This window comes from Lagenorhynchus albirostris, chromosome 8 (genome assembly GCF_949774975.1).
Source record: "Lagenorhynchus albirostris chromosome 8, mLagAlb1.1, whole genome shotgun sequence".
NCBI classification, from domain to species: Eukaryota; Metazoa; Chordata; class Mammalia; order Artiodactyla; family Delphinidae; genus Lagenorhynchus; species Lagenorhynchus albirostris.
In genome coordinates this window covers 16,898,733-16,922,437 of record NC_083102.1, presented here as the reverse complement: position 1 = coordinate 16,922,437, position 23,705 = coordinate 16,898,733, and the positions used below count along the sequence as shown (strand labels likewise).

At 38.6% G+C, this 23,705-nt stretch overlaps 1 long non-coding RNA gene across 1 annotated transcript in view; it reads left to right on the top strand.

Annotated features, from left to right (window-relative positions):
- Window positions 1-6,099: 6,099 nt before the first annotated feature.
- Window positions 6,100-23,705, top strand: part of LOC132524114 (uncharacterized) — a 181,556-nt gene continuing 163,950 nt past the window's right edge. Inside the window, exons 1-2 of the long non-coding RNA XR_009541797.1 lie at window positions 6,100-6,263; window positions 7,941-8,013. This is a non-coding gene — a long non-coding RNA (uncharacterized LOC132524114). The remainder of the gene's footprint in view (window positions 6,264-7,940; window positions 8,014-23,705) is intronic.

The window sequence follows — 23,705 nt, the reverse complement described above, 5'->3', positions numbered from 1 at the left end:
CACCTCTTTCTTGGAATCCTTGGCCTAAGTCTCATGTTAGCTGCTGTCAGAACTGTTCTTTGAAGAGCTCTCTGCCTTGTGGCTTGTCTCTTAACTGTCTCATGTCACTTAAGGTTCAGGGGAAGGGGAGATAGGGGAGAAAAAAGAGGAAGAGAGGAAAAGAAGAAAGAAAATAAAGAAGGGAAGTGGACAAAGTCAAAGCAGGCAGCTGGATCTGTTTTAATTCTTTTTCAACTTAAAAGGAAACTTTCCCCAGTCTTAAGATTGTTTTCTTATTTCTCAGGAGGCTTTAATGTGTATTTTCTTCCTTCGAACTTATCGTTTTCATTCTTATTTCCTAAGTAGTCCAGTAAGTGTTTAAAAAATTCCGTTAAGAGAGAAAGAGAGCTAAATCACACAGATGTGTGTCATATTATTCTTTAAACTGTAGGTATGTGTGTAAACATTATATACATTTCCTTATGCATGATATATTCCACAATAAAAATGTCAAAATGAAGAGAGAGAAAGAAGGAGAAATATTTAATTTAAGGCTGGAAAGGAAAACAAAGTCAGTATCTTTCGACTCTCAACTCATCCTCATTTGGGTCAGTTATACGTTTTAGGTTTAGTGTCAGATGGGGGAGGAACAGATAGGAAGCAGTAAAGAAGTTCAGGAACGACAGGTTCTGGGAATCGTTCCACAGAAGCGTGCTCCAGGATTTTGTTCATGCAATGATAGTTTTTGTAGTCTATGACACTAATGAACTTCCGTCAAACACTAGTGAGGAGCAATCTGGAGTACAGCAAAGAGCAAAGTGGCTCCAGTGTTAAGATGGATGAAACATCTCGCTGATGAGGGGTTTTATGTTTATGGGTCAAATCCACATTCACGCGCATGCACTGCTCCTTTCTCCTAACTGCTTTATGATTCTCTTTTAAGATGTGCATTCATTGTGTTGCTTACATAAGGAATGAAGAGCTACTTTCTCGAGAAACCTGCTCCATGGGTATATCTTAATGAAAAAGGGTTGAACTGGAAATTTTAAGCCTGTACTTTTAAAGGCCAACAGAGATACCAAACTGGAGGCAGAGTACAGAGGAGAGGAGGGTATGGAAGTCCTGAGGAAACAGCCAGTAAGACTATCTTCTGCTTTAACCCAGGACTTCAACCTGAATAGGGATGTGTTATGGACTGGATGTTTGTGTCCTTCCCATATTCACGTGTTGAAATCCTAATCCACAAAGTGATGGTATTAGGAGGTGGGGTCTTTGGGAGGTGCTTAATGCACCAGAGTGGAGCCGTCATGAGTGGGATTAACGCCCTTATAAAAGAGACCCCGGAGAGCTCCCTTACCCCCTCATTCATGTGAGGACACAAAGAGAAAATAGCCATTTGTGAACCGGGAAGGGGGCTCTTACCAGGCACCAGATCTGTAGTGCCTTGGTCCTGGACTCCCCAGCCTCCAGAATTGTGAGAAATCAATGCTCGTTGTTTAATCCACCCTGTCCGTGGTGTTCTTCTTATAGCAGAGCCCAAATGAACTGAGACAGAATGGAGGAGATCACATCTGGCGCAAGCTTATTCCTGGTGGTACTTCTTCCAGTGTCCTTGAATCTCCCCATATTCTGATTTTTCTCTGCCCTGCTTCAGCCCTTCTCATGTTTATCACCCATCTGGGATTCCACAACCATCTCACCTCACCCTTACTGCTCTCTCTCCCTCTCCTTCTCTCTCTCTCTCTTCCTCTAGTTGTACATGTCAAGCTTCTCCAGAACTAGCAGTCATAACTGGACATATCTTGTAACCAGATTCAAGTTTGGCAGCATGAAGAACCTCATTTGTTTATTAGCTTTGGTATTCACATTTCAAGTTAATTAAATCCAACCAACATTTTTGAGAACCCAGGATATGTAGATATGGGGACTAGCAAGACAAAAGACATAGTACACAGCTGGTTGTGCTTCGGGGCCATTCCTATTACCATTGCCAAGTCCTCTGAATAGACTGACTTCTGGGTGTACTTCGGCTTGTTGGATAAATTGAATCCACTTTTAATAATATCATTGATGATAATTGTTGCTTAGTAAAATTTATCGAGAAACAGTAAAAGACCGATTGAGTATTTCAGTTACTTTTTTGCTCATAGAAAACTTGGCCATAGAAAAAAGTAAGTCTCAAAGGAGTTGAGTGCGGGAAGGGTGGAAATCAGGAGGGTCAGTGAGCTGCTGGCGGGATGGTATGGTGCTCGTGAGCAGTGTGGTTGCTTAAAAACCCAGACTCTTCCCTGAAAGACCCCCAAGTGCTAATGGGAAACAAGAAGGAAGGGAAAAAAATGTTGCTTTACCCTACGTGATTTTAATTCTCAACAAGGAAATGAAAAATGAATTTTGTCCCAAAGACTTGATCTGTGGCTAATTCAAGTCTATGTCATTTTTCCCTTGTTCTGGAAAATGGGGTTATGTAGAACATGAATCTCATTCCAATAAATATTGACCTCTGTTATACAAAATGCAAACGGTTGAATCTCATAGTTTCACACTGTTATTTAATTGAACTTCAGTTATCTAGAAGTGAAAAATTATTCAGTTTTCAAAATCTATTTAATTTTTATGTTTTGCCTTTTATGTAATGACTTTATTCATTATGGTTAAGCTGCTTAGATGAAAAGAAAACAAATCAGTCACTTGAAGCAACTTCAAAATTCTGAAGAATCAACAATATCAAGGTGGTAGATTAAACTTTTAAACGTTTGATTTAGATGTTGGCATGTTGCTAATTGTAATGTCGCGGGTATCTGGGTTTGAAATCTGGCTCCTCCACTTACTACTTTACCCCAACAGATTTTTCAATCTCCCCATGCCTTATTTTAGGGACTAATAAGAGCACTTAATTAATAGGGTTGTTGTGAGGATTAAATGAGTTCCTCAAATAAAGCATTTAGAAGAGTAGCTGGCATGGAGTATCCTCTGTAAGTGTGTTTTAATTCCCATCATCATCATCATCATCATCATATCCTGGCAGGTTGATTGACTCAGCATCAAACTTTTTTTTTTGATGATGAAGAGTGAATTTTCATTATTTATCTTTCAGAGAAGTTCAACCAAAATTGTCTGTGATGATAAAACTGCAGCCCGTGGTTATAATCATTGTACAAATGTTCAACTCATGCTGCTTGTCATTTTCTGGGTTCTCCTTACTATTTCACGACCATTTAATTCACAGATGACTCAGATGACTGAAAGGACATTAGTCCTTCTGTCTCCTTATTTGCTCAGGGTTGAAGCAAGTAGTATTTGTCTTTTGAGAAGAGAAATTGGCAAATGGGTTTATTTTAGAGGCATTCTGCTCTGTTCTTGCTTTCTCGCTTTGCAGGGTAAAACAGTAAACTCCCTAGTGGGTGGGACAGAAGGAGGTCTCACTCTGACTCTCATCCAGTGCCTCTCCTTAGCCAGGCTCCAGAGCTAGGGATGTTTAAATTCATTCCAGAAGAAATGGCTTTGGGTTTGGCTTCAGAAAAGGCAAAAATAATTGGATTAATTTAATAGAGATTAAAGACCATTCATAGTCTTCAAGTATACACATAATGAATATGTAGAGAATGCTATCACCATTTAATTTATCTACTAAGGACAGAAAAATGTATTTGTTGGCTTTTCAGGAATACAATTTTATGTATAAGGTAAGCAAATTCTACAAAAGGGTTTTCTTGGGCCAAGGAATTTTCCCTTTTGTGGGTGGGGTCCATGTTTCTTATTTCCACCTGTTAATGCAGGACCTCTATCTAAAAAGCCTTCCCTACTCACTACCCTTACTGCTAATACCCGTCCTTGGCTTATCTCACATTTGCTAATTAATAAGGTACTATGCATTGACTGTGATTTTTTTTCACCTCTCCCAGTCTGGCCCTGTGGGTGGAAGCTATTGACAGGGTTTTCACTGTCTTTAAAACTGCCTTTAGTGAATAGTTACTGCCTTCAGTGTCCCCATCTGAGCTGTCATTAATTTAAGGTGACTCCACTAGGGGTGCTTGGGAGATCACCAGGGGCCAAAGGGCAGGAATGTTTTCTGGGACCTCAATGAACCAAAGCTGTGCTGGATTCTGTACAGAAGTGAATCTTGCCTCCTTTTCTCTTAGGTTTTTCACATGGCTCCCAAAGCAGAGCTACTTTTAACCCAATGTTTTATAGAAATATTAGTGAACAGTACTTTCATTTACTTTGACCTGTAGCCCTATCTGCTTCCTGGTTTGCTGAGCACAAATCAACCAGAAATGATCTAGAAGGCAAACCTGAGCCACAGACACCATGCTGAAGACAGCATCTCCCCTCCAAAGGCTGAGGCTCTACTATTGGACCACGTCTCTGTGTCTGACATCTTGGGAAGAGTTTTCCTCTGACTTCTGATGGGTTGTCCATCGGCATCCATCGGCATTCCCTCGTGTCCAAGGGAAGGTACTGTCTAGGCTCAGGCTGGACTTAAGCTCCGAGGACTTTGATGAAACTAAATAGAGCTTCTTGCTCATCAGGATGGTTGTGAGTTGGGGAAAGACCAAGACTTTAAAATATCATGAAACACCAGCAGACAAGGAAATTTAAATTACAATGTCAATGGATCACCAATGTTAGACTCTAGTATACGCATTTAATGATAGAAAGGAAATGTACTAATTTATAACTGATTATCTCTGGGGTTGTGGAATCAGAGCTGATTTTTTTTTCCTTTTTTATGTTATATTTTCACTTTTGTTTACAATTATTATACATACTTTTAATCATCAGAAAAATATTAACTTTCTTTTTCATGAGAATAAATACCAGCAATTTAAGGCTAGCTGGCAAACAATAGAGCTGGAACTGACAGATAATGATGATGGTGTAATACAAAGAGCACATCCCAAATTCCTGAATACTTTCATATTAGTTCCTTGATCTGTTCTCAGTCACGCTGAGAAAATCAAGGCAGCTTAGTGGGCCCAATAAGAACAGTTATGTTTTAATCTCTTTAGATGAATTCAGGTTGGTTTTGGTATTTTCAAGGCCTCAAAACATCTAGGCAAAAGGTGAAAAGTGGTCAGTCATAGCTAGGTGATTTCAGTTTTGGCTTTCTGTTCGGGTGCTTTGATATTGCATAGGCAGAGTGATAACGAGAGGAGTTTACAGGAAATATCTGACATAGGAACAAAATTCCATCTTCTTTTTCCCCCTTTATTAAATAGGGCCAAGGGGCTATCAGGAGGGAGATCTCTAGGAAAGAAAAAGGAACAAGTATTCTCTTTCTCACAGAATTCTGTCGAAGAAATAAATTCTTAATTTAGGCCAAAGATGTTCAACCAAAATAGAGTTCCCTTGCTTAGTACTAAGTGTTTATTGCATCTAAGTCTTTAAAGAAACACAGTATTAAAATAAACCTAGTAAGAGTTTGTCCTACTAGTCTTTTAGAAATAATGAAGACTAGTAGGAGATCAATTAAAAGCATCCAGAAGTGAAAATGTTATGTGCCTCAAAAGTAAACTCTTTTTCAGGGCAAAGGCCCCTCAGGCAGCTCCCTAGTTCTCATCACTTCCTTTTGTTCTGAAACCTTCAAGGACTCCCGTTAAATTATTCACATTTTTTTTTTCAGGAAGAAGAATATTTCATTTAAAAAAATCGTAGTAGAATATGATAGATGTAGAAAGTACACAGAAAATCCAAATATTGTAGCAAAATGTGGACTGCAAGTGTTTTTACATTCTAAGAATTGTGTCAGAATTCATCTTAGAAGAAGGAATATCCTTTTGTTTGGGAAAACAGTTAATAGGTTATGTGAAGGCAAGGCCTAAGCATGACCTGAAAGGAATGAGTAAGGGTAAAGAGAACCATAATAAAGCAAAAGGGTAGTTTTCTTCGTCTGAGGGGTTCCCAAGATATTAACTGACTGATTTTTCAGCCTCCTCTGGTGGCAGATGTGGAGTGGGACAGGCTGAGGCCTGGGAATGGGCTTTGAGGCTCAGAACCCCAAAAAACTCCTTCCGGTGGACTCTAAGAGCAGTAATATGGCTTTTGAGTTTTGTTTTCCTTTTCTGCTTTATCATTCTCTTAGGATATTCTCAGATTTCAGTAAAGCTAAAATGCCTGTCTTGTGTGCAAGCTGCCTTGGGGAATGCAGGCCGCTGGCTGCGTTCCCTCCTCCAGCTGTGGAGAGGTTAACTCATGGAGAAGCAGAAGACATACATCCAGGAGCGATCTGGGAGAAAGAGGAACAGCCATCTTGATTCCAAGAAGACAAGAATCAATTAAGACATGTAAGCACTCCCAGAAAATCCTCAGAAATATTTAGAAAGTGACTAGATTTTCTGTTTATAAGTTGGGCCTATTTTATTTGGATGTTAAGAAATGGGCACATTTAAAAGTCTGGATAAGTTGGAAGCACTCAGATGCTATATGGAATGGGTAAAAGTGATGATGCTTTTGTCAAAGGGGGACTCCTGGCTTTCAGGAAGGGGTTGTCCGAGCCCACAGAATGTTAGTACTGTTCTTGATATATTGCAGATGATCAATAAAGGTGGGCTGAATGAATGATTAAACAAATAAATGACCAGTAACCAAGAACATGAGGTTCACTATTTAAAGATAATGAGTAAAAGAGGTTTTGTCAAAGTCAAAGTAACTTACTGAAAAAATGAAATATTCAGACAATTGTGCCATTAGACAAGTTGTTTAGGTAAAAGAAAAAAATCATTTTTCCAGATAATGATCCAAATAGGATAATAATCATCCCATTTCAAGATTAGGAAAATATAACAAGCTGGTTATGCTATCTAGAAAAATGATCAATTGAATCACTGAATTTCTTATGAATAGGTTTCTTTATACCAAGTAAACAGGATTTTTAAAAATTATATTATCATCTCATTTTTGAATTGGCTGAGAAAATGACTTGTCTGCTTTAGTATGTATGACTGAATAAATACAATTTACTCATTTCACAAGAACCTAGTTCTCATAAACACATTATCTATCAAATCCTCATGGTTTAAAAAATTATTTATGTGTGTGTCTATTTATTATTGGAACAAAAGAGAAGGACTAGGAAGAAAAAGTATAATGTACATAAAAAAAATTTGAAGACAGAATTATATAGGTGAACTAGAGCTGCCTTTTTCACGTTAGAAGAAGCAAAGGAAGGGCTTGTTAGAACTAAAACTCATGAATTTTGGTTTTTCTAATGAAAATGATAAATAGGATACAGGACGGGCAGTGCCAGCTCAGGATCCCCAGTTGCATCACAGATTGGAAGGAAGGCCATAATGACAGAGCGGCTTCACCTGTGGGACTTTGGGCAGTGTTTCGATGGGTTTTGGTCATTGTCTCCATGGTATAAGCCTAGGGAAGAAAAAAGGAAAGAATTGATTCTTTGATTATAACATTTATCAAGACTCTAGCCTTCTCTCCAGATCTAAGGTTAAAACTTCTATTTAATTCACTATTGTCAACCTACTATATGCCAGGCATTGTGATGAAAAAGTATGTGGTATATAACAGTAAACAAAGTGTATGATATCTGCCCTCATAAAGTTTAGACTAGAGGGATGCAATCAATACATAAATGCATGGCTACAAACTATGTTGTGTGCTAGGAAGGAAACCATGTGATGTTCTATGAATGTATTGTGGGGGGAAGCTGGGGTTGGTGTAGGATGAGGTGTGGATAAAAAATGATAGTCAGGGAAGTCTTTTGTGAAAACATGACTACTGACCTGAGATCTTAAGGACAATTGCCTTTATTTTAAAGAATTTACCGTATGATCCAGCAATCCTACTTCAGGAGATATACAACTACTGACCTGAGATCTTAAGGACAATTGCCTTTATTTTAAAGAATTTACCGTATGATCCAGCAATCCTACTTCAGGAGATATACCCAAAGGAAGTGAAATCAGGATATCGAAGAGCTAATTGTACTATTATGTTCATCGCAGCATTATTTACAATAAGCAAGAAATGGAAATGACCTAAGTGCCCATCAATGGATGAGTGGATAAAGAAGATGAGGTATGTATGAATATTATTCAGCCATGAGAAAGAAGGTAGTCCTGCCATTTTCGACAACATGGATGGACCTCGAGTGCTTATGCTAAGTAAGATAAGCCAGACAGAGAAGGAAAAATACTGTATGATTTCATTTATATGTGGAATCTAAAAAAAAGAAGTCAAACTAATTGAAACCGAGAGTAGAAAAGTGTTTGCCAGGGATGGGGTGGGCAGTGGGGATAGGGAGAGGTTGGTAAAATGGCACAAACTTTCAGCTATAAGATGAGTAAGGTCTGAGGCTCTAACGTAAATCACAATGACTATAGGTGATAACACTATAATATAACTGAAATTTGCTGAGAGAGTAGAACTTAAATGTTCTCACCTATCCCCCCTCCAGAAAAAGATAAATATGTGAGGTATTGGATGTGTTAATTGACTAGATGTTGGGAATTTTCACAATTATATGTATATCAAATCAACACAATATACACCTTAAATATCTTACATTTTTATTGGTTCATTATACCTCAATAAATTTGAAAAAAACCTTGATCTTCTTGGTTAAAAAAAGAGAATTTATTACCTCCTAAAATCCTCCCAGCAATCTAAGGGGTCAAGTGCTTCCTTTATGGTTGGGAACATTGAAGTACCCATAGGATAACTGAATGAGTCAAGAGCTAACAACAAGTAAGTGGCTTATGTGATGTGAAAATCCCACTTTCTTGATTCATAGTCTCATCTCACCAGAGAAAACAGACTGTCTCGATACATAGCAATAGCTTGGCTACAGTAAAACCCCAGGAAGACACATTTCTGGGAATGTTGTAAGTCTACATCAGAATGTTTTCCAGCAAAAAAAATAGAAGTGGATTTTAATTTTCATATCAATAGCATTTGAATTTATAAAGATGAGGATAAGAACCTGCTGCCTAAAAAATAAATAAAACAAAATTCAAAAAAAATTAAAGATGAGGATAGATTTCTTTTTAAAGTCTTTCTGGGTAAATAGAGACTATAGTCAGGATGGTACAAGGTTATTTTCACATTTTGTTTTAGCAGCTCTCATTGTTTTTAAACTCCACGCTGACTTTTTTCTTTTCCCAAAGTCTACGGTTGACTAAAACCAGACTGACAGCAGTAGTAGTGACTCTGAGATCTTTATTCTTCCTTTCCAGTGTTCTCATTCCCCTCATGCATGCCACTCTCATTTTTGTGCTGAGATATTTTAATGAGTTTCTGAATGATTGTTTCCCACTTTTCCTAATATCCCTGCTCAGGTCACTAAATTAGAGGAAAGTATTTTAGCAAATGGGAAAGGAAACAAAAAGTATCATTAGCTGGAGGACCGCTGAAGTCACAGCTATTACTAATGTGAAATGTCTGTTGCCTAGAAGTGTGGAAAAGACGCTGCCAGATGGAAGGGTTAATTGCTAGATGCTGGCTTCAAAAGAAGAGAGGGCTACTTAGAAGATCCATTTGTCAACAGCGGTAAAGAACACATTTCTTCTCCTAGTGCATTCTGCGATCACAAATTGCCCTCTCCTGGAATGTATTGGGTGGGAGAAACAATTGCACAGATCTTGATTTTCTAACATTCCTATGGTGTTTCATCATCTGTAGACTAGGAATCTGGCTACTGGCAACAAAATGCCAGAGTTCTCATGTTTAAAACCAGAGGGCTGGGCTTCCCTGGTGGCACAGTGGTTGAGGGTCCGCCTGCCGATGCAGGGGACACGGGTTCGTGCCCCGGTCCGGGAAGATCCCACATGCCGCGGAGCGGCTGGGCCCGTGAGCCATGGCTGCTGAACCTGCGCGTCCGGAGCCTGTGCTCCGCAACGGGAGAGGCCACAAGAGTGAGAGGCCCACGTACCGCAAAAAAAAAAAAAAAAAAAAAAAAAAAAAAAAAAATTAGACGAGTATTGTAAAGGAGTAGTAACCTTGGATATAAAGCTGGAAGAATTAAGGTGTTTGAGACAAGTCTTATGTTAATTACAGGGATGTGTATCTGCACAGGCAGAACAATGGACCAATGACTTCATTACCAAGACTCCTGGTTCTAGAGTAAATTGTTACTTTCAACTTTCTACTTGGAAGCATTTTTTTTAATTAAAAAAAGTTTTGTTGACAATATCCAATAATGTCCAGGGGATCTTTGCCTAGTCCTGGCTGAAAAATGCTTTCGTAATATAACTCCATTTTAATTACATATTTGTTTGCCTCCCCCTCCCCCCCCCCGAGACTGTAAATCTTTGAAGGCGAGAACCGTGTCTATTTCCTTTGCCTCTGTATCCTCAGCGCTGAGCACAGTATATTTGATAGCATTAAAAAAATTGTGCACACCTGTTAATGTTATTGTATCATTAATTATGAATAGTCCTATACAAAATACAGCATTTGCCTTTAAATGAAATTATTTGCTGCATTTTTATCATGTGATTGCATTGTATCCATGTCCAACTTTTTATTCATAATAAAAATTATTTCAGCTTTTAAAGTAGAAGTCAGTGGGAAATAAGGTAAACATTCTTGCTGGAATATTTTGATTCTGTGCACTGAATGGATTTGAGTGATGGGACATCTCTGATGTGGTAAATTCTTATTTGAATCATTGGCAACATGACTTGTTCTCAAGTTAGCAGCTTGAACACCCATATCCTACAGCGATACATATTTTAAAAATATTTTCTCAAATGAATTGAAATGGGAATCTGAAGAATGTTAGTTTTCGTGTCATTACTTCAATATTGAGTGACCTGGGATAAGAATGTCCCAGTGCTTTAGTTTCCACATCTTTTAACCAGGATTAGTAGTGTCTGCACTTAGGATTTAAACACATATAAGATGATACGTTATCAGTTCCAGCAATTTTGCCTAGGTAGGTAACCTGAATCATGTGTGACAAAAATAGGAAGGGTCAGGCTTCCCTGGTGGCGCAGTGGTTGAGAGTCTGCCTGCCGATGCAGGGGACACGGGTTCGTGCCCTGGTCCAGGAGGATCCCACATACCGCGGAGCGGCTGGGCCCGTGAGCCATGGCCGCTGAGCCTGCGAGTCCGGAGCCTGTGCTCCGCAACGGGAGAGGCTACAACAGAGAGAGGCCCGCATACCACACACACACAAAAAAGAAATGAAGAAAGGGAATAGACAGATGGCAGCTCTATGCTCCTGGACCAGGGTTCTTACATAAGACCTGGTGAATCCTGGGATTCAAATCCCAGGATGGCCAGACTGTATTCTGAGGAACCAGGAAATAGGGAGCATCTGGTTGAAGTGATAAATGTGTGGGGAAGAGAAAATGAAGCTTCTGGATGGCAGGTTTTGAAGCACAGGTGCTACCAACTACATTATCACCCAAACCTGAAAACTTGAAGCTAAGTATGTACAGAGCATTGGTACATGACATATGGTGTTTCAAATATATAACTTATAGACCATCTGTCAAATCTAGTGGGGCTTTACTCTGGAAGGATCACTGAAGATTGGAGAACTTGCTACATTTTCACACCCAGAAGTAAATAGACAATCAATACATATTAATTGAGTAGTCATCATGGATACAAGTCTAGTTGCTGTAAAGAGTTACAGGAAATGTAGAAAATATGGTCTTGCCCTTCAAAATGTAAGGGAAGACAATAACAGAAGGGCAGGCAGCGTACATGGCTTTAGGTTGCTTCTAGTTCTTAGGCTTCAATTTCATGGTCCATCATCACTACTCTTGTGCATTCTCCATAAATTCCCTTGCCTCCTCTGGCTTCTTCCAGAGCCACAACACTGGATAAATAGAATCTCTCTGCCATGCAACTGAACATCTCTGGAGAAAAACACACAGTCACGTTGTCTTGTCTCACTTTAAATTCATGACCGTAAACCTCAGTGGGTTCTTGAAGTGGTTAGCCCATTGAATTATCCATCCCCTGTACCCCTCCTACCCTACTCATCTAGAGGGACTCTTTCCCACCTTGTAGGGATAAACACTTATTTTACTGAGAAGATTGAAGCAATCAGGAGACAATGTCTAAAAGCCCACATCCTATTTACCTCCCTACCAACACCTGCATCCATACACTCGGCTTTCTCGCTTGTTCCTATATAAAGCATCTTTGCTTCTATCCAAAGCTAGTTGTTTCACTTGTTTGGAAGACCTCATCCCCTTTTGCCATGCAAGGATATTGCTCTAGCAATTCTTTATTCTTTCCCTTATGCATCATTTCCTCCTTCCTTTGCTAGACCATCCTCACCAGCATTTAAACATACTTTCCTCTTAAAAGAAACAAAATCTTCTCTCTCTCCACTCCCTCCATCAGCTACGACCTTTCTTTAATCACTTTTGTATAAAGCTCATTGCTTATAATTTCTCATTTTCCATTCATTCTCAAACCACTTCAATCAAGCTTTCATTTTACAAATTCCAGTCAGACTGCCCTCATTAAGGCCACCAGTGACCTCTACCTGGTCAGTTCTAACAGTCAGTCAGTCCAGGACCTCCTCCCACTGGCAGCATTTGGCCCCTTCCTCCTCCTTGATACACATCATTCACTAGACAAATCTTTCTTTGACTCTTACCTCACTGGCTGCTCATTCTTAGTTTCCTTTGTTGCTTTTTCCTCTTCTCCCCGGCCTTTGATGTTGGAGAACCCTAGGGCTCAGACCTTGGTCCTCTTCTTTTCTCTATGTTCGCTTACTCCTTTGGTGATTTTATTTAGATCCATTTTATTTAGAACCGTGTAACATCCATATAGTTCTACATAACATCTATTTGCTGATGATCCTTAAATTTGTACTTCTAGTCCAGAATTCTTTCCTAAATTCTACCTTTATCTACCCAACTGATGACTCACCTACTTGGCATTTCTATTTGGGGACCTAATAGGTATCTCGGTCTCAGCTTGTGTGAAACCAAACTCTTGATTGTTATGCAACTAATCTCTCTACCTACTCATCTGTAGCCTTCCCAAACTCAGTTGATGGTAATTGATGACTCCAATCACCCTTGCAGTCATCTTGGGCTTTATCTCTTTTTCTCACACTCCACATTCAACCTCTCAGATAAACCTTCGAATTATATGCAGAATCGAAGCATTTCTTACCAATCCACTGTAATTAGTCTCACCTGAGCCATCATCTTCTCTTACCTGGGTTGTAGAGAGCCTCCTGAGTGATCTCTCCTCTACTTTTCTTATTCTCCTACAGACTATTTTCAACCCAGTTGCAGAGAATGATCCTGTTAAATGCAAATCAGTTCATGACCCTCCCTACTCAAAACCCCATGTCATTAAGAGCAATAGCCAGGATCCAACGTGATCTGGTTGTCGTTATCCCCCAGACTCCTCTTAACACTCCCCCACTCTGTCACTCGCCTGAGACACACCTGCCACCTAACTGCTCCTCAAATGTATTCTGTACTCTCTCACTTATGAGCTCTTCCTGGAATGCTCTTCCCCCAGATGTGCTCTTGTTTCCTTCAAATCTTTGCCTGTATACCTACCTTTCTCAGTAAGCCTACCTGACCACTCTCCAATACCGCAAACTACTCTGACCCCCTACACTCCTGATGCTACTTATCCTGCTTGACTCTTCCTTTTTGATAACATGTACCATCTTCTCACGTATGATATATAACCCATTTATCAGGTTTATTGTTTATTGTATGTCTCCCCCCCCCAAACCCAGTAAAATTCCATGAGGGCAGGGATCTTTTTTTTTCTTTTACTGATTAATCCCAAACTCCTAGAACTCTGCTTGGCACAGAGTATGTATTCAATAAATATGTGTTGAATAAATGAATGAATAGTGGTAGCTCTGATGTCATCACCTATACTAAAATTTACACAAGTGTTTCTTTGCTTCTCTTTTGTCTTCTGAGCATATGTCTCACATATTCTTGAAAATTACATAGCCGTAAATCCTAGATGATTATTGAGGTAGAAAATTACATGCTTCCTATTTCATACATAAAAATGTAAATAGAGTCGATATTTTTACATGAAGTCTTAAATTTCTATGTCCCTGGACTTTTGATTTGGTTCTAGCAAATTATCTTGCCTGTAGGCCTTGGAACCACAGTCCTTCACAATGAGCAGTTCCAGTAAAGAAAGGAATTCTGCAAACTCAGATGCAAAGGGCCAATTGTAAGAGACATTTTGGGTAAATCTACCTATTGAAAACATTTACAGGAATGAAATTCTGTTGTGGATTTAGTAATATGAACGTGTACTTCAAGCCCTTCTGTAAAACAAACAACCCTTTTGAGACATCTGGACATTAAATTTTAGTATATTTAGTACAGAATGTAGACTTCAGTTTCTAAAAGCCACTCATACTAATTGATTATCATGGATGAGAGTATCCAAATTATTAATTGTAAGTTTGAAAAATATATTATTGGATTTATCTTTATAAGACATGAATCTTGTCTTTTTTTCACTTTGTGCATGATGGTAAATGAAATGATGATTTTATGTATGAGAAATTTGTTTTGGCGAGTATAAGAATGTAAGGGAAAAACCCTATAAACTCATTCTCCTGTCTTTAGATAAGATCAGTCCTTCCAAGAGGAAGTGTGTTGGTATATTTATACTTGACGATTTATTTATTCTTTTTTTAAATTAATTAATTTATTTTTATTTATTTATTTTTGGCTACATTGGGTCTTCGTTGCTGTGCGTGGGCTTTCTCTAGTTGTGGCGAGTGGGGGCTACTCTTCGTTGCAGTGCACGGGCTTCTTATCGCGGTGGCTATTCTTGTTGCAGAGCACAGCCTCTAGGCACGCGGGCTTCAGTAGTTGTGGCACGCGGGCTCTAGAGCACAGGCTCAGTAGTTGAGGTGCACGGGCTCAGTTGCTCCACGGCATGTGGATCTTCCCCGACCAGGGCTTGAACCCGTGTCCCCTGCATTGGCCTGCGGATTCTTAACCACTGCGCCATGAGGGAAGCCCTATACTTGGCGATTTATATTTGTATTTTTCCCTTAATTCTTATTCTCATTTAGTCTATTTTCAAAAACTAAAGTTGTTTTCATTACATCTAAAAAATTACATCGGAACTAGTTTTTCAATCTAATTCACTTCTTGGATTACCAAAATCCAATTACCAGAAACATTTCAGGATGCTTTGTTTGTCTTTGTTTTCTCTCTGACACCTTGCTAGTGTCTGGAACACGGGAAGTCGTTATTAACTAGATAACTAGAATAACTAGAATTAACACATTTGAGCATCTTAGGAGTTTTCAGTGCATCTTAGGAGTTTTCAGTGCTAATATGTGTATTTCAGAGACATTTACTTAAAATGTGCTTTGAAAAATGTTTTGTAAATTAGTTTTTATTAGAAAATTTAGAAAAATTAATACAAATATTCTATTCAATTGTTTAAACAACTCTAATCAGGCATACTGCTAAACTTCAAAAGTCTGAAAGACTTCTTTTAACTATATTGGTTTTATTATGATTCTGGTGATTTTATTGCTAGTTATGTTACTCTTCTGATTCTATTTGTATTAGGAAGTAATGAAAAATTACTTTTATTTCATGTTTATGGGTATTGGATTTTTTTTCCTGTAATATCCTTCCAGCTTTTATTTTTTATTATGTTAAATCTAAAATTCCATATCTAAACACATTTTTCATAAGTATTATTGCTGATTATAGTATATTTTTATGGTTATTAAAATATAGTTTATTAAATCATATGTGCTTTTACTGAAATTTTAGTTTTTTTAATTATTCTGTCTTACTTTCTTAGAGTATAATTCCCACAGGATTCACATATGAGAAGAAAATAGTTTGTTTTTATCACTTTTATTATAAATGTCCATACTGTTCTTTAGAATATTTGTGCTATTTTACATTTTCACCAATTATGAGATTAAGGTCCTGTCTGGCTGTGTGGTGTTGAGCAGTTATTACCATTTTTAAAATCCATTATTACAAAGAAGATTGATGTGCAATGACATCATTTCCTTTAATTTCATTTTCATCTAAGTTTGAATGTATTAATTGATATACATTTTAATAGGTTATTTTATTTTTATTTCCTGTACATGTATTACTTTCATTTTCCTATTCTTTTTTCCTGGAGAGCCTTTCACTTTTGTGATTTACATCTTTCTTTTTTTATTATTTCATACAATAAGGCTTTTAATCAGTGATAGAACCTTGGGTCTTAAGAAATACAATTATAAAAGTAATATATGTTCATGAGAAAAATTGAAGCAGTACCAGAAGATGAAAATCAAAGTTAAAAGTCTTTTTTGGGACTCCCCAACCCTCATTTTCAGACTCCATTTTTGTTTGGGACTGAGGTTACCTCTATAATACTAAATTATATGTTTATGCTAGCATTTATTGCTTTATCAGATTTAAATATTATTTACCAACTTCCCAATGTAAAAGAAAAGGAATTTAGATTATTTACAGATATATGTTTTTGCATGCAGCATTTAGTCCTTCAACAAATATTTACTGAGAACCTTCTATGCTGGAGATAGAGCACTGAACAGGATAGAATTGCCTTCTATCCTCATGGGGGTTACAATCTAATAGGAGAGAGAAAGAGATTAAACAAGTAATTGCAGATGTGATGAGTGTTACCAAACAGGAAGCATGATGAGCAAGTGAGTTTATAAGAGAAGGCTTACCTTAGTGTGTGTTGGGGGAAACAACAAAGAAAGTCTCTTCTAAGGAAATGTCATTTAAACAGGAAAGAGGCACAGGAATTAGCTAGCAAAAGAGCAGGAAATCTGACATGTGTGAGGATCACATATAATTTTTATACCATCCTTTTCTTCAGCCAAACTGTTAGTGATATAGTACATATGTATATATAATTTATCATCTCAAATAAGAAACACAAGCTTCTATTTCTTGATCCATCACTTTAGACAATATTGTTTCCCTCCCTGCTATTTAAGATGAAATTAACATTCTTAGCTCATGTCTACATTGTCCTTCTTAATCTTCCAACTTCTGCAGGTATACTCTTTATATTTTCAACAATAATAACATTTTTCATTCTTTTCTGTAACTTTAATTAAGGCTTCTGTGCTTTGTCTATTGACTTCAAAAATCAAAAACCAGGGCTTCCCTGGTGGCGCAGTGGTTGAGAGTCTGCCTGCCGATGCAGGGGACACGGGTTCGTGCCCCGGTCTGGGAGGATCCCACATGCTGCGGAGCAGCTGGGCCCGTGGGCCATGGCCGCTGGGCCTGCGCGTCCGGGGCCTGTGCCCCGTGGCGGGAGAGGCCACAGCGGTGAGAGGCCCGCGTACCGCAATTAAAAAAAAAAAAAAATTAATCTTTCCCTGACTCTGGATAAAATCTTGACTTTTCTCTTCTCTCTTAGCAGATGTCACAAACAACACAAGCTTAATTTAGTGATTAGGATGCCCACTCCTAGACATTAACCTATCCTTAAATATTCATTCAAACTCATCCTCAAGTATTTATTTCCCCCTTTCTGCATGCCAGGCCTTTGGGGGAAGTGGCAGAATGGTGGTGGTGGCTGACTTTTGCCCACTTTCTCTTTATTCATCTTCACCGTGATATTGTTGCACCAGGCGTGTGCTCTCAGCCTGGATAGAGCAGGTGGGGGCTGGCTAATGAGAAGAGATAAAGGTACAGGGTAGTTATTACTTGGCTGCTTGGCTTTTCCTATGTTGGTGTTGGTTTTATAAATGATTAAAGCTCACATCTCCTGGGTGCTTTCATATCTTCAGATATTCCTTCCTGGGCTCCTCTGACTGCAACTCTGAGTGATGCACTCTGAGGAAGTGAGGTAAAGCTAACTCTGCATCTCAGTTCTGGTTCTGCCACCCAAAGAGTTAGTACAGCTCATCTCTTGCCTTTAGATTTCCCAGGTAGGAATCAGACCTTGTACACTGTGCACTCTCTAAAAGTTTGCAGATGAAGATCTTCTGGGGGACCTGAGGCTGACAGTGAAGGGCCATCTCTGCTCTCTGTCCCCAAATGGAGAATAATAGGTTCACAGCACAACTTTCTCCAAAGAGAATATCCTCACAAGCCCTCCTGCTTTCAAACATCTTCTTCTGATTACTTTATACTTTAGGTAAAGTATTCAAGTGGGTAAAGTGTTCAAGAGTTATAAAACTATTTCTCAAGATAGCTTAAAATATTGATATTTTGGTCTGGTATCTCACTTGGAATTTCATATCTTCTCCACCTTGTTGTCTTGTCAAAGCTTAATCATCATCCTCCTAAAATAGCCAATGTTTATTGAGTGCTTACAATGACTTAGTCACTGTTCTATGTGCTTTACGTACATTAGCTTACATAATTCTCACAGCTATCAAAGCTATTAATTACTATTAATACTCACATTTTATAGATGAGAGAAGTGAGATTCAGAAAGGTTAAATGACTTGCATACAGATGCTGATCTAGTAAATGGCAAAACTAGAATTCAAACCCAGAGAGTCTGACTCTGCAGCCCATGACACACACACAGTCTTTTAAGCTGGGAAAACCTATCCATCCAACCCTCATTGATCTGAGACCTGAATGGTCAGTAAATGCCAGCAATGCATTCTGGGGGCAGAATGTTCTAGGTAGCAAACTGTAGACATGTACTGCGTTTCCTCTTGCAGTTCTGTAGCCCATCACCTTCTTGTTTTTGCTTTTAGTTAGTGCTTGATTCTCCCTTATAAGTAAGCCAAGTATCAGCAGACCTTTCTGATCTTCCTGGTTTAGCCATCCAAGGACAGCCGTCTGTCACCTTGGATAGGGGTCTTTTCTGCATATATATCCAAAGGAAGTGAAATCAATATCTTGAAGAGATATCTGCACTCCCAAGTTCATGGCAGCATTATTCACAGTAGCCAAGACATGGAAACAAGCTAAATGACCATTGACAGATGAATAGATAAAGAAAATGTGGTATATATGTGCAATGGAATATTAATCAGCCTTTAAAAAGGAAGAAATTCTGCCATTTGCAGCAACATAGATGAACCTGGAGGACATTATGTTAAGTAAAATAAGTCAGAGAAAGACAGATACTGTATGATCGCACTTATATGAGGAAGCTAAAATAGTCAAACTCATAGAAGCAGAGAGTAGGATGGTGGTTGCTAGGGGCTGGAGGGGTGGAGAAAGTGGGAGACGTTGGTCAAAGGGCACAAAGTTTCAGTTGTAAGACAGGTAAGTTCTGGAGATCCAATGTACAGTAATGTGATTATAGTTAATAATACTGTGTTGTATACTTGAAATTTGTGAGGTCTTAAGTGTTCTCACAGAACACACAAAAAATGATATTTATATGAGGAGATGGATATATTAACTAGATTGTGGTGATCATTTCACAATTCATACATATATCAAAACATCAAGTTGCACACCTCAAATACATACAATTTCTTTTGTCACTTATACTCCAATAAAGCTGAAAAAATAAAAAAAAAATAAGTCTGAGATAACGATTGAGTGATAAAATCAATCTTTGGGTGACTAATTGCAGCTTTCTCCTAGAAGGAGGAGAAGAAGTCAACAAATTTAGATTGTTGAATTTTAACTCATTTGAAACAAAGTACTCATGTGTATTTCAAATTTGCTTTGCATTTTTACTTGGTCTAGTTTCTCATTGTATTTTGAAACAAAGAAGTTTATATTTGTTTAAAAAATCAAGCAAGGAGACCAAACTGCTTGGTCTAGGATAGTCTAAATGAGCCCAGTTATTCACCAGTGGTTCTCAACTGGGGTCAGAATGCCCTCTGGGGCATTCAGAAATGTCCAGGGCTTTTGGGATGTCACTGTCCCTGAGAAATATACTAGCATTTAGTTGGTGGGTCCACAGATGTTAAATGTCCTGAAACATACAGTCCCCCATAATGAAAAATTGTCCTACCTCATTGCTCTCATGGAGCCCTCCTACTGGTAAATATCATCATAGAGGCAGCTGACATAAGTGAAGACAGAGTGCTGAGTTGGGCTCATTCACCTGCACAGAACTAGTCCTTCATTTTCTTACCCTGTCAGTAACAAAAATGCCACTCATCCCTCTATCTGCAAACAATACCCTGGCAGCTGGGGTAAATAAACAACTTGCTTCTTAAATATAATTAACTCTTCCTGTGTTGATTAGAAGTGCAAGATCGTATACAATTACGATTTTGTCAAAAGAGATGCTGGTCAGGGATGTAGGTGAAGTGTACTCTCCTAATACTGTGGCTCTGGGAACAGGATCAAGAGCTGGAGCTGCAGTTTATTGGACTCTACTTCCTCAGACTCCACCAGAAGTGGTTGCTGCAGGATGGAGAGCTTAGCCCCAGAGGCTCTGAGAAAGGGTTTGGACCAGATTGCTTCCATTGGTCCTCAGCAGCATCACAATTCAGACAAGCAAGGATGAACTAGCTCCTTGTTTTAAATGGGCTGTCTCAGGTGAGTGAATAGTTAAGTTTCTTGGCATGGGTTTGCAAGGATAAGAAGCTTATTTTTTTTTTGCCTGTCTCTGATATCAAATGATGTTCTAGAAAAAAATAACATTCGTTTGTGACTTAAGGTTTATCACACAATCTTGTATATATTGGTGGCAATTTAATATCTAATTATGTTTAATCTGTTCTACTAATACTCTTCCCTTCGTCTCTCTTCCAAAATGGCCCTGGAACTTTACATAACAGATAACGGCTTGTCACTTTTGATTTCCCCTTAACTCTGAGGAAAAGGCTTTCTGATAATGTCTGAAAGGCAAGTAGATATAACTTTAGCAAATACTTTATCACTGAAACTCATTATAAGCGAACATTTATCCATTTCTATAAACTTTCAAAGAGCAGCAGCATCTCGCCTCCACATTACCAACCATTTCTCTATCCATATATTCATTTTAGAACACTTTTACTCTGACCCTATTTCTTATCATGCAAAGTAATTATTAAGACTTTTACTTTCACATGTAAATCATCTTCCTTTAGCTCACATGAGTTTAATTATCTCCTAAAACTTTCTCTTGACTTCTGTTGCTCAAAGAGCCCAATAAAGGATCGTTTGAATTCTCCACATAACTGACGATACCTCATTTCTCTTAGACACCTGCTGACTTGACATTAGACCTAAGTCCTGTCTCTTTGACATGCATGAGATGAATGAGAATCACAATCTGTATTATTCTCAGAGCCATCAGATTGTTGCCAGGTAAAAAAAATTAGGTTAGAGGACTTATGATGAAGAGACAGATGAACTATCTTGTGATATGGCTTGTGATAGTGATATGGCTCTGCCCATATAGCTCTCGTGTCATACAGGGGATGAATATTGGCAGGAACCATTTGGGAACCTTAACAGAGGGGTTAATGAGGAAATCAGGCTGGAAAAGAATTAGCCACAAAGGATGGCCCTGAGAGGGAAGCCAGTCTGTCCAGTACTGGGGTTAAAAGGATACAGGAGCTCAGGCTGGTTGAAGCAACCGTTGTGTCTAAGAGGACTAATCCAGTCAGTCAGGGCATAGTAGGGAGGAGATCCAGAAACTGGTCAGTGTCAGAACATTCATTTATTCCCATCTGTGGAGGTGGTGGATGGGAGGTGTGGAGAGCAAGGTCATTTTTCAAGAGAGGAATGGGTAAGAGGAACTAAGCAGGGTATTAGGGCTTTCAGTTACCTGTGGTTTAGGTCCTGAGACAGAGCTGTCAGAACCGGAGTGTTAGGTAAGGAGTTAATGTGGAAGCCTGGCTTTTAGATCCAGCCCTAAGTGGTATGGGGGAAAGAAAGGGCTACACAGTTACGAGAGCGTCCCACAGTTGATGGTAAAGGAGCATCAAGAATCTGAGCCCTACCTACTAGATTTCAAGGTTTTAAAACGTTTTTACTAATTTTTTTTTTCTTTTAGCCACACCGTATGGCTTGTGGGATCTTAGTTTCCTGACCAGGGATAAAACCCGGGCCCTCAGCAGTGAGAGTGCAGAGTCCTAACCACTGGACCGCCAGGGAATTCCCCCTAAATTTTTTTTTTCTGATTTAAAAAAGTAATATAAAGCTTTTTTCAGGTAACTTGGAAGATGCAACAAAGTATCACAAGAAATCAAAATCCCTCATTACCTTACACCAAGGCATAGTTGCTCTTAATGACTTACTATACTGCCTGTCCATTTGTCTACCTGTCCATTCATTTATCTTTAGCATTTGGGGTTAGACAGAATTTAATAAACTGTTTTAAGTTGGGCATGTCCCTACGTCATTACATATTGTCTAAAGGCAGATTTAAACAGTTTGCTAATATTTTATTATAGAGCAACAAAATGATTTATCTTAATGTTACACATTTATTCATTCAGTTAATATTTATTGAGCATCTGTTTTGTGCCAGGCACTGTTCTGGGTGCTGGAGGTACTTAAGTGACCAAGACAAAGTCCCTGCCTTCCTAGAGCTCATGTTCTAGTTAATTGATGTTCCAATTGTTTTCATTTTCTTTGTGTCATTATGAATAATGCTGAACACAGATAATCCTTGTCACATCAATCTTGGACCCCATTTCTGATTATTTCTTTGGCCATAATTATTTCTACAATATTTTCAAATTTTATCCAACTTTTTAAAGTGAACAATTAAAAATATAAAAGTGTTAAGTGAATAATGCTATATCGATGCATATATGTATATACTTGTATATGCATACACACACATATGAAAGGAAATTGCAGGCTCATGCCACTTCTTCTCAAAATACTGAGCATCTGCCTTCTAAGAACTACATCATTATCACCTAAAAGAATTTAACAATCATTACCTAATATCAACTAACATCTTGTCCATATTCACATTTTTCCAATTTCTCCAAAGTTTCTTTTATAGTCTAAAATAAACCCAAACAAGGGGATGTGTTGCAATTTGTTGTTATATCTTTTTAGTCAGTCTCTTTCTCAGTTTTTCTCTCATTGACATAGCTGAAGATTCATGTGCAGTTGTAAAGTATAAAATAGAGATCCCTTGTACACTTTGTTCATTTTCCCCCAGTTATAACATTTTGCAAAACCACGGTATAATATCATAACTAGAATTCTGACATCGATACAACCCACTGATCTTTTATCAGTTTTACTTGTACTTGTGTGTGTGTGTATTAAGTTGTATATAATTTTTACCACCTGTGTAGATTCATTTATCCACCACTACAGTCAAGATCCTGAACTGTTCTACACCATAGGATCCCTCTTGTGGCTCTTTTTTTTTTTTTTTTTTTGCAGTACGTGGGCCTCTCACTGTTGTGGCCTCTCCCATTGCAGAGCACAGGCTCCGGATGCGCAGGCTCAGCGGCCATGGCTCACGGGCCCAGCCGCTCCGCGGCAAGTGGGATCTTCCCGGACCGGGGCACGAACCCGTGTCCCCTGCATTGGCAGGCGGCTCGTAACCAATGCACCACCAGGGAAGCCCCCCCCTTTTTTTTAACACTTAAAATCTGAAGTGTTTTTTTCAGTTAAATTCAACCAACATTTCTTGAATTCTTACTACAAGAAGGGCACTTCCCGATAACTACGGCTGAAAAGATATGGTGTCTGCCCTGAGGAAACTCTAATTTGAAGAGGAACAGATATATACATAATTGTACAGCCTGGCAAAAAATTGTGGTCATTTCCATTAACTTTGGGGGTGAGGAATTAATGTTCCTTTAGGCAAGTCTTCAGCGTACAGGAGATGTGGCATTAACTCTCCAGGAGGGAGAGTGGTGTCCTCTGTGTTCGTCTGAGCTCCTGTGGGGTGATTGATCATAGAGA